This window comes from Pinus tabuliformis, chromosome J (genome assembly GCF_031772625.1).
Source record: "Pinus tabuliformis cultivar Carrire ecotype Pingquan chromosome J, CPIR1, whole genome shotgun sequence".
Taxonomy (NCBI): domain Eukaryota; kingdom Viridiplantae; phylum Streptophyta; class Pinopsida; order Pinales; family Pinaceae; genus Pinus; species Pinus tabuliformis.
In genome coordinates, this window is record NC_142295.1 from 930,687,189 (window position 1) to 930,699,772 (window position 12,584).

Consider the following 12,584-nt stretch of genomic DNA (forward strand, 5'->3'; position numbering starts at 1 on the left):
TCTAGAACAACTCAAGGGGGCCAAATATTTCAGCAAGATTGACTTGAAGTCAAGTTATCACCAAGTTCCTATCGAACCCTCTGATGTGTGGAAGACTACCTTCAAATCCAAGGAGGGCCTTTTTGAATGGTTGGTTATGCCGTTCAGATTGACGAATTCCCCTGCAATGTTCATGAGATTGATGGATGACATATTGTGACCCTTAACAAATACATTCATGGTGGTGTATTTAGATGACATCTTGATCTTCAGTTAGAGTTGGGAAGAGAACCTCCACCATATTTGACAGGTCCTTCAAACCCTGCGCCAACAAAAGTTGTGGTGCTAACTTGGAGAAATGCACCTTTTGCCTGACCTAGGTTCAATATCTGGGGTACGTCATTGATGAGTAGGGTGTACATGTGGGACCATCCAAGATACAAGTCATTTGGGATTGGCCAGCCCCAACCACTCTAACTAAGCTTCGTAGCTTTTTGAATCTTGCCAATTTCTACTGTAGGTTCTTGTTGGGGTTCTCTCATATCACAAGTCAAGTCACCAAGAGCAAAGTGAAAGCAAAGTTTTTTTTGTCGGAAACCCAATAACAAGCGTTCTCGGAGTTGAAGAATCACCTCTGTTCTACACTAGTGCTCACATTACCAGACCTGCAAGAACCCTTTGAGATTGAGACATATGCCTCCAATTATGCTATTGGTGTGGTTCTTACTCAGCATGGGCATCCAGTGGATTACCATAGTGATACACTTTCAGACACAGTCCAAAAGTACCCCACTTACGAAAAAGAAATGTATTCCATTGTGCAGGCCTGCCATCAATGGAATCATTACATTCTGGGGAAGGAAACGGTCATCCACATAGACCACTGACATCTACAATTCATATAGACACAAGGGAAGTTGCAGAACAATTTCCATCAGAAATGGTCCACCTATTTGCAACATTTTCATTTTAACATTAAGTATAAGATAGGAAACTCCAATAATGTCGTTGAGTAACTTAGCCAACCACTGGTCATGGTGTTGATCACTATGATCGACTCCTGTGGGCAAGAGACATTGGGGTGGTTGCATCTTTACATGAGCGATCCAAAATTTAGTAGCATATACTAGACACTCATGGAAGGGAAGAAAGTTCCAATTTTTCACCTTTGTGATGCATTGTTATGCCACCCGGGACACATCTATGTTCCTTCAAGTGAGCGTGGCAAGATGATTTTGGATGCGCACTACAATCAAGTTGTTGGACATTTTGGAGTAGAGAAAAGAGTTGTGGTATTGCAGAAGTATTTTTGTTGGCCGAAATTTCGTCAGGATGTTGGGAAGTACATTAGATCTTGCACCACCTATACCATTTCCAAACCAACCATCAAGAAGCAAGGCTTGTATATTCCTCTACCTACTCCTAATCGTCCTTGGGAATCTGTCTCCATGGATTACCTATTGGGCCTTCCTTCTACTAAGCACAAAAACAATTTCATTTTTGTTGTAGTCGACAAATTCTCTAATATGGCCATCATGGTGGCCTGCAAGAAGAGTATCACAGTAGAGGCCACTGCTAAACTCTTATTTGAGAGAGTATGAGTACACTTTGGGATCCCACAGTCCATTGTCTCAAATCAGGATAGAAGATTCCTAAGTGCATTTTGGTCAAGTCTTTGGTCGATGCTGGATACAAAACTTAATAGGTCCACAACTTTCCATCCCCAAACTAATGGAAAAATAAAGGTTGTCAACGGGATGATCATACACATTTTGCACATGTATAACTCAAAGAATCCATGCGTGTAATGAAAGTCTCCCCTATGTCCAATACAAATACAACAAATCTCTCCACAACTCAACAGGCCACAACCCCTTTCAGGTAGGGTTTGGATTTCAACCATTATGCCCCATTGATGTGGCCATACCATTTGCAGCCACTCAGGTATATTCGTCTCACATTCAGTCCAAAGCTAAAAGAGCTAAAAATTTCATTGAGTGCATCCAACACATATGCCAATAGGTCCATGATATATTGGACATAGCCAATTCTAAGTACAAGCAGCACCATGATTAGCATCGAGTGTCGAACTTGGTGGGAGACAAAGTTTGCCTACATTTGTAGAAGTAGTGCCTTGTTAGACCCCTCCACAAGCTTAGCCCACTCCGATATAGGCCATACACCATCATCAAGGCCATCAGTGACAATTAATTCGAGCTCAACATCCCATCATTCCTTGGCCTACACCCAATGTTTAATGTATATTGCCTTCGACCACACTTTCCACCATTGTTGGACACACCTGACATTGCAGAATAGCTCACACCAATAGAGCTCAATCGAGACTGCATGGAACAGGCCACAATTCATCAGTCATGGACACATAGATAAAGAACACTCACCAATAGAGGATACAACTATATCGAGTTGTCAAAGCAGGCCAACTGATTTCACCAGGGCAAGTGGTTCACCATGGACTAGGTTCAACAGAAATTTCCTCACCTCATGGAGGCTCTGCACGCAATGGTGACCATTTCTTCCTAAGGGGAGAGGAATGATCGAGGTGGATATTGGTGGCCACCCATTTATTCCACCTAGACCCCCTCAGTCATTTTCATCTGTTTCCTTGTTCATTTAAGCAATTACTATTTTCAGCAGTTTTGACCCCCTAAAAGACATTGTTTGGCCAATTCAATGTCTTTAAATTGTAAATCATAAATTGTCAACCAGGGTGCGTAGACTAATGAAGTACAGTTGCAATATGTGTGCTAGAAGTTATTCCTTATGTCGTTATGTTCTTGTTAGGGTCTGAATTTAATATGGAGGTGGTGTCATTGATTATATTAATGTCTCAATTCCTAAAGTTATCAGCTAATTCCTTTAGAGTTATTCTCTATTGAATTAGTTCATGGATGATATGAGAGTGCTTCTAACTTCCACTTGTGTTAAATTATGTTGGGATTTTTATCTTAAGTCTTTAGGCTGCAGCTCTAATTCACTAAGAGAAATCTATTCTATTAAACTAAAAAGAAGTATTGTTTGAATTCCATTATCAAGAAGAAGGCTCTCACACTTTTACTTACTCAATCTTATTCAAACAAGACATTCTAACCAACATCTATACTTATGGAGCAAACAAAATTAACTATTCTAGGTAAAAATAAAACGAAAGAACCATATTGTACCAGGTAGAAAGCAATTCAAATAGCAAATTAATCTAGGTATAAATCAATTTAAAGTACTCATGCATACAACAATTCACTGGTGAGATTATCATACTGCATTTCTCACACAAAAACATAGTATTCAAAGGAATGAAAAGAAATTGAATTGAATTTGGTTAAAGACCTGCCACTATCATAGGGACCCTCCACAAATCAGTCCATAATCTCCAATCAACATAATGCATACACACACAAAACCAGTTCTATTGCTTGTAAATGAAATTTAACAAAATGTCTCAAATTACATCATTCGGCGCGCACCAAATAATAGTGTGGCCATAGTTTTTATAACAAGTTTCTAACATGACAGTCATGAATGATTTAAGCCTATATATATTTATTCTAAATAACTATATTGCTAAACCTTCGATTTTCAGATTGATAAGGTTTTGATGAAATTCAGATTTCGTTCCTACGATGATCTTGTGGTTGACTTTGGGGTTTGATCGTATATCCTGCACTCATCTTGACGAAATGGTTCAAGGGGATAGGAAGGGATCCATGCTTGGGCCATTTCCTATTCATATGTATACTTCGTCGTTGACCTGGAGCTTCTAAACCTTGCAAACAACGGAGACAACTATAGAAATCTGGATTAGCTGCGGAAACGGACCAATTCTATAGCCAATTACATTCTTTAACAAAAAAATAGGGCATATAATCAAACATGAAGAAGAATACATATTATTACTTAATTTTATCAAAACCTGGTGGATGTGGCATTATTTAGGTGGTAAATGTAGGAAAAGAGACAAAACATAGGCTAAAAGGGGTGTCATGGTAAGACAATCTTTGGACTCTACAGACATTTTTTTGGGGTTTGCAGCAGGCTTGTGGCCATAGGCATGGGCCTGTAGCGAAACTTGTAGTACTTAGAGATACCTTTTGAACAAGGTATTGTACGTGCCAAATGGAGACAATATGACCAAGTTACGACCCGAGGAAGTTGGCTGCCCAACTAACCCCAAAGGGGCCCACAAAGTTGTGGTGTTACATCTCCTAGGGTTAGGGTTTTGGTTGTTTAGGGTTTTCTCATGTTTTCCAATCATAAATAGGCCCTTGAGCCTCATTGTAACATAGTTCAGAGGCATGTAGTCACCACATCTCTTCTAAGAGATAAGCTACCATTGCCCGAGCTATCTTATTTCCATTCTGTTTGTAAGAATAGTTCGCTACTTTTCTATTAATGAAATGAAGTGTTTTTTTGCTACATATATGTGTTTATGATTATATTTGTAAGTTGTTGCATTCTTATTTAAGTTTAGATCAAATCTCTTTTATCTAAAATGAAAATAATATAAGTACAAAGGAGAAGGCACTCTCTATGGAGTTACCTGAGACTTGTTCCCTGATAGGCTATTGTGAACACTAAACCCCCTCTAGTATGTTCTCTCAATCCCACTCCCAAATTTGTCTACTTTATTATGGATCAAGATACAATCGAAAGGACTAGAACCCATTTTCTTCATAGTGGTTTGGTTATAGAATAATTTGATATCCAATTAGGGGTAATGTTTGAATCCTTAAAATATCAACTCGAGATAAAATTTTGACCCTTCTAGAGTATTCTTCACAGTCCTCATGTTTCTTTCCCTTTTGCATGAGTAACAAGTGTTGACGTGGCATCCTCTCTAACCATGGTGATAAAATAGTAAGGTAAACTTCTAGGTGGCATAACTTTTGCATACATACTCCATTCAATGTCTTTCTTGCATCTTTGCGAAGGTCCTCAAGTGAAAAACAAACAAGGGTGTTTGGCATAAAAAATATCTTTGAGGCACTAAAATACTTCATTGGATTCCTCAAACTACCTCTAGAAGGTTTCAAACCCCAATTATCCAAACTGGGACCTAATAGTAAAATTGACCTATGAGTTTATTCCTCCAATTTTTCCACTATAAATGCACCAATATGGATGGAAAATAATATAATGATCCAATCTTAAAAATAATATAATGATACAATCTTAATCATACCTCCCCATTTTGGGAGGCTTTTGATCCCTAAAATATTTCACTAAATGAGGTGCTTAATTTTTCCTCCACCTTATCCTTGGAGTACCATTTTTCTTTGCCTAGAAGTTATCCTTTCAACCCAATCTAAATAGGCTATGTTTCCCTCATCTTGTAATTGTGGACCTCTTCCTAAAAACTATGTACTTTGTCAACTCCGTTGAGCCTCCATTTTCTCCAAACTTTCATGATTTTACTGAATAATTTTATGCGTGTACTGTCTATAATCATCATTATTATTTTTACGCATTATTAAGTTATTATTTAGAGGACTTTGGAGTTTATAGTTGTTGATTTATGAACTCTTCTTGTTTTTCTAAATTAAAGGGTATTTAATATAAAAATGACAATAATGGTAGGCTCTTGTGGCAGGTACCATTTGTTCCTATACTAGTTGTTCCTATACCAGTAGTGCTAAATGATGTTTTCAACTTGGAATGGTGTCTTAGAACATGTTTCAGGGCTTGAGTATATTACATCAACATCATCTCTTGCTCCAACTGTTATGCATGGTTCAAATTAGATATCGAGGTATGCTTGTTTTAGTCATTAAAAGAACGTATTAGAAATTCAACTAAACAAGTATTTGTAGATATTGAAAGTGATGCTATTGTGAAGTAATGAAGATATTGTGAGTGGCTTGTGGTGGAGGTAGAGGATACCTTGAAGAAGGAACTCCAGAAAATCCCCAGGACATTTTCAACGTGGATAATGTCTCTTGGAAGGATGACACATTCCCATTGGGGGGCCCATTGGCATATACAAGAGTGCGATTATGGTTGTAGACGCATGTAATATTGTTGTTATAGATATTTCATTCCAAAATAGCGAGTCTGCTCCCAATTCGGCTTATAAGTCGTAGTGCTAAGAACCTTAGGTGACATGGCGATGTTCTATAATGTTGGGGATTTTAGTCACCAGGATACTCTCTTCAATTGTAGCGTCCGCCATTGTTTCTATAGTGGCATCACTTAGGTTTAGTGGATTTTATCTTTGGAAATGACAAATCCATATATAAGCATTGTGTATTACGTTCACTAACCAAGCCGTGTTAATCCTAACAAGCCCACAAGATTTCCATTTGTGAATTATTGAATATATGGGTTAGGCCATCCATTATTGGTTCATGAAAATGTGATGGTTGAGTAGGAACGCTGCCTGAAGAGTAGATGCTAACGCTCGAGCTTCAAATTTAGATGTTGGCAACCAAAAAGAGAAAAGGTTAAACGCTATGAATCTTTTTTCCATTAGAGATTAGTTGATGGTTTTTCCAGATGTCCCATGGTATCTCAATGTCAGACATCGTAAGGGGCATAGTTGTCAACTATTTTATTAGCGCGTATGATTGTGTTATCTTCCAAACTTAGCCAGATATGGTTTTCTCATTTCAGGATCGATTTGTTTTAAACAACCATGCTAAAATTATAAGCGTATATCTGATTAAGGAGGGGAAGCGTTGCTACTATAAAACAAAGGATTGCACACCCAAAAGGGGAGCTACTGAGCTACCAATTTCTCATATTCAGATTCAGATCCAACATTGTATCATTTGGGAGTCACATTTTTTGCAGAATAGGAGGATCGAATTTGATTATGTAGGGAAGGAGGAGTTGCGTGCCCGGTGGGATGATCCCTGGAGGGGACCACTAGAGCCCAACGTTGCTTATTTAGTAACCATGTAATAGGACTTCAGAATTAATATACTTTGGCATTTGATTTATGATTTCGGTGTTTTTCTATACCTTCTTGCGATGTGATTTAATTGCTACAAGGGAAGTGAGTTGGGTGGTTGGGCCCACCAGCGAGTCCGTTGCTCCATACCTCTTGGGATTTCCTTTGCTGCATTTTATTTTGCATAGTGAGTGTTACACAGTAATTTGTCACTGTCTCCTTGTCAGTCTTCCTACTGTGTCATGAGTTCAAGTCAATCATGCTCATCCTCTCTAATGTTGCCAAATGACCCACTTTGCCAAAGTTTTAATATCATCCGACTTTTATTAAAATAACCGCGCTGATGGGTGCTTCATAATAGAACGAATGCGCTGCCAGCGCGGAAGCACACGCGTTTCCCGCGCTGGTCGAATTTCATGAGCCAGCGCATTTGCTATTCATGTCCGGTCGCGCTGACATGACCTTCCCTGTTATTCATCTGCGATGTCAGCGCTCCAGTGCAGTTATGGACCCGCGCTGATCCAGTTTGGGCGAGTTTGTTCTAACAGCCGGCCTTTCCAGATGACTCCAGACCTGGTTGTTGGCCTTGTAAATGTCGCCCTCCCTTCTCTGGCATGTCTGTTTCGTCATTTGAGCCACCTTCCTTGGAGATAAGCTCATCCTCCCACCATTTTTGGAGACTCCTTCTCTTATTTAAACCTCTACCATTGCCATGAGCAGCTAGTTTTTGATAGTTTTTGGATTTGATAGTGCTTGGAGTGTTGTTGCTAGTGTGGGAACTTGATAGGTAGTTGGTGTGGCAAGTGTTTGATTGCTAGAGAGCTTAAGGAAGGTTGTGAAGTGTTTCTTTCTTGTGTAAACTTGTGTGAGAGAGAGTTTGTCTTGGGAGATCTACCTCCAAGGGTGAATGCTTAAGAGACTTGCTGGCCGGACCCTCTTGAGAAGGATTCGACGTCAGAACTTTGGTTGTATTCTTCTCTATTATTTATTAATAATAGATGACTATCATTATGGTTCCACTCTCATTGTTTCATGTTTGATGTTGAGTTATATCTTTTCTGACTGATATATAATTGCATCTACTAGATTTTATGCTTGTTTTCGTGTTGTTCTTTGCATGTGCAGGTGTCCAATCACGGAGATCGTGGGGATCGTGACCGGCCAAAGCAAAGGAACGAAGGCGACATCTCTTCGACGAACACTAGCGTTGGAATCCAAGTAGGTTCTCACCATCTACTTTTTATTTGCAATTAGGAACTTGCGTGATAGCATTGTGTGATTGTTGCTAGACCCGGTCTGGGCTAGTAGGGATCGTCTCTGTCCGCAGAGAGGATTTACCTCCACAACAATTTGGCGACTCCGCTGGGGAGTTTCTTTACCTTGTTGTTTGATTTGTAAACTTTGGAAGGAGCCTGAAGCATGGCCAGGTAGCCTTAGAAACGCTATTGCTTTGCATTAGCGAAGTAGATCAAAGCCACTTCAGTCCATCTCCGGTTTGGTTTACAAACTGAACAGCTTGGAGCTGGCTTTTGTCTTTTGTGTTCTTTTTTTTCCTTGAGTTTGATTTTTGCTCTCTTTTCAAAGATTGGGGATTAGTTCTCTGCTTTTGGATTTCTTGGTTCAGTCTGGGAGATGCCTTGATTGTTTAAAGAGTGATTGCCTTGGTTTGGGAGCTTTTGGCTTGATTGTGCCTGTTTTTTAGCCTCAGCGCGGTTTATAATAAAACAGTCACGCTGACATCGCATAGCTATTTCTTTGACTTCGTCATCATCGCGTTTATACACTGAACAGTCGCGAAGGTTTTGAAAATCAAACCAGTGCGGTTAAGCCGTGTACTTCCACATTGACAGGGCTTTGTTGCTACGCGTGGTTTCTGATCAGCGCTTTGTTGCTGTGTATCACCCGCGTTGATACCTGTAGAATTGAATTTTTTCAATTCTTCCTCCTGAGCCTCTTGGTTTGGCTATCCCCTGCTCTTTTCACTTGGTTTATGACTTGTTTTCTATTGTCTGAATATTGAAGCACTTGTTTGGGAAGTCTTGGTGGGCGGATCTTGTTTTTGTGTCTTGTGACCTGGTGTTATCATCCCGATTTCGTTGGATTGGCTTTGTTTCATTACTCGTTCACAAAGATTCGTTTACTACTTGCCTTTTGCTTTTGCGAAAACCTTCCTCTTTGCTTGGTTGTCGAGGGGATTGTTATTGAACCAGTCCTTGCATTGTTTCGATTACTTATCACTACCCGAACACAGATTACAGTTGTTTGGGGTCAATCGGTTCTTTTCACATTTATTTGTTATTATTTCTCAAAAATTTGTTTAGTGCACTTTTCCATTGAAAAGAAAACGAACAATGTCTTTTGCGTTGAATTAGTTAATTGAAATTAGAGGCTTTTCATTGATTAAGTGATTTAAAACAAAGAAAAGTTTCGTTTATTTGTCATTAGCTGCATTAGAGTAGCTCTCGTTTGTTTGTGGTCATTTTGTTTGAAAAATCCTTAACTCTCTCGTAGTTAGTATTCATCGAACGAAATGATATTCTTTGGCATATAGTTTGCATCTAGGAAATTTTGAGAGATTTCATACGGTAGGACCTGGAAATTGAAACTTAACTAAAGATCAACCATAAAATGAACTGAATGAACTTAAAAACGCATTGGAACATAATGCTCACTGATTAGAGGTCTAGGCTAGAGACGTGCTCCGGCATCGTTAAACCTAGTCACTGTTGTTTCACACTACGGTTGGGTGATTCCTCCTTTTGTGACTCGATAGTGGTCTATCACGGACTTGAGCTCCCACGTACCGTCGCGTATATAGGGGAGACCCCACTAGGTTATCATCCTTTATCCACAGGAAGCCGTGTCTGCCGCCTTACAAGCCGTAACGTACTGAACACAGCATTCGTGAAGATTGACTGCCGTACGGGAAGTCCTTGGTTTTCATATGACTGCCAAGGTGTATATGCAGTTTTACGGATTTGTTTGGCAAACCCTTTGCCTAGTCTCTCCAGAGTAGTCACTTTTGATCCTTTTCAGACTCCTTAAAAGAAAAGGCTCACTTGAGCAGTTTGTCACTTCGGGCTTACAAAACATTCGAAGGCGACTAGAGTCACCTTTTTGTCCTTTTCTCGACTCTTAAAACATGAAAAGGTCAAGTTGCGTCCTTGCGTCCTAAAATTTATTTGGCCACGATTAACATTACCCGGTTAGATCTTGTTTGCGTTAGTTTGAGTAGGTTTCTTTCTCGTTTGTGATGGAAACCTTCCCCGAGTCTACCGGCCCAGGCATCCCCTCTAATGGGAATCCTGGTCATTTCCCTCCTTTTGGAAATGTTGGTGCTCCTTATATGGCAACGTTGTCCCTCCCAGGGTTAACTGTTGGGTTGCCGGTTTGGTTGTTCTCAACCTCTTTGGTCCCTGCCGTCTCACCTACTGATCCATCAGTCCCTCCACCTGAACAACATCATGTTGATTCTAAGGTGGACCTCTCCCCTTCTACGCCTACTTCTACGTCCTCATCTTCTACTTCGCCTGGTGAAAGTCTCGATTCGAGTAACCCGGTGGCTAAGAAGAAGAAGAAGAAGGCTCCCAAGGGAGAGGCTAGAAGTACAGCTCTTACTCCGAGTACACCTGAAGTCGGGCCACCTTCTGCTCCTCCGCGGAAGGTCAAGTTTCCTTGTCGATTATGCAAGGAGGACCATCTTCTTCGCGATTGTCTTGGCATTCCCAGGGTACTAGAAGTATGGTCTCGCGATCCGGCCCGCCCCTCATCGTCCTCTGAAGCTCACGGCGATGCTACCTTATCAGTTGGGAATGGTAAGGGAAAAGGGAAGATTCGGATCCCCTGTAGACTTTGTGAAGGCAATCATCCCCTTCACCTTTGTCCACTCATGGATAAAGCCTCCGGTGTTTTGGCAAGTCTTACAGCTCCTTTACCCCAACTACCCGTTGGATATCGACGTCTCTCTGCAGCTGCAGATCGTTCCCCTGCTGACAAAGAGATTGCTTCAGATTCTTCTCTTGTCCAGGCCCCTCTTCCCGAACCCGGCTGTCCCCAGCCTGTTCCAGACCAACCATTGGTCGGAAAGAGTGTCGACTCGAGTTCACCACCCGTCGATCACTCTGTTTCGGACGAGCATCACGCCCATGTTCTTCTCGTCTCTTCAGATTCTCCGGAGTCCCGAAATGACTCTCCTAACCCAGCTGCTCCCGAAGGTTCTCCTTCGGTTCCTTTAGCACATGGGGGCAATCATACGATTCCCCCACCAAGTAGTCTAGTCGCTTCCTTTGATTGGAATCGCTTGATCGCCAGTCGCCTTCCATCCCATATGCCTTTCCAGATCACAGTACATGCCTGTGCTACGGCAGTACCTGGCACTGTTTTGGATGAAGGGGCGTCTGTCAGTCTTATGTCGTACACTACTTGGCAAGCCTTAGGTTCCCCGCAGCTTGGGCCAGTCACTCAGAATCTGTTGGCCTTCGACGGAGGAGCCTGTCCATCTCTAGGAGTTCTCCCGAAGTTCCCTATTACTTTGGGAGGCAAAACCGTCTATATAGACGTCTTGGTTACCCAAGGTGTTTTAGACTTTAGTCTTCTCCTTGGTCGCGACTATGTTTATGCCATGGGGGCCCTCGTTTCTTCGCTTTTCCGTGTGGTTTGCTTTCTGCACGATGGAAGAATTGTGACTATCGATCAAGTGTCATTCGTTAGTCCCCTGATGCCTCCTGCGTCGTTTTCATCCCCTCCTAGTTTTCATCCACCAGTTGCATCTACCCCACCATAGATCAACTATGTGGCCACCTATCCCATGCTTGGATCCAGTGATGCCGCCATCGTGCATAGTGTCCTGGGGGCATTGGGCCCTGACTTCCAAGATGTTTCCCTTCCACCGGGAGTGGCAATCTTGGAAGCCCCAACTTTCTATTCATTATGATGAAGGTTTGGTGGAGCATAGTTCTTTTCCTGTGTCAAGCTCCTTAAAAAATGAAACTAGGTCTGGTTGGAGCATAGTTCCTGATCTTGTGTCAAGCTCGTTAAAAAATGAAACAAGGGTTATGAGGATAGTTCTTTTACTGTGTCAACCTCATTAAAAAATGAAACAACTCCCTTTCCAAATCGAGCCTTTTGATTAAGATCTCGTAAAATACAAGTCGAGTCTTTCCTCGATCTCGAGAGTGAACCTTCATTCCATCCACTTTGTTGAATGCAATGAAGCTTGGGGGGCATGTACCTCGATTTGCGTTATTATGCTGGGGGCATGCGAACTCATACCAAGCATAGTTTTTCGTTTCAAGCTTGTGTAAACATGAAACAAAATCCAAGAAAAGTTCTCCATGGTTCAAGCTTGTGTAAAAATGAACCCATACACGATTTACATCTCGTGATTGCCATTTTTATCCGTTGAATTCTGCTAGATGAGCCTTGGTTGTTTCATTCCATTGCCACCATCTCTTTGGCCGATCATATGCTTTCACTTGGTTGTTTTTCCTTTCCTGAGGAACCGCAGCGATGAGTGGTTTTCTTAGCTAGCCTCTTGACCATTACATGTTTTGAGTAGTTCCACCATTGCTGGAACCAGTTGCTACCCTTTATACCACTCGTTCCTCTAGGATGAGTCACCTTTAAGCTCTTTTCTGACTCGTAAAATATGAAAAGATTGCCGAGTATTTTCCCTTTTTGACTCGTTAAATAGAATAAA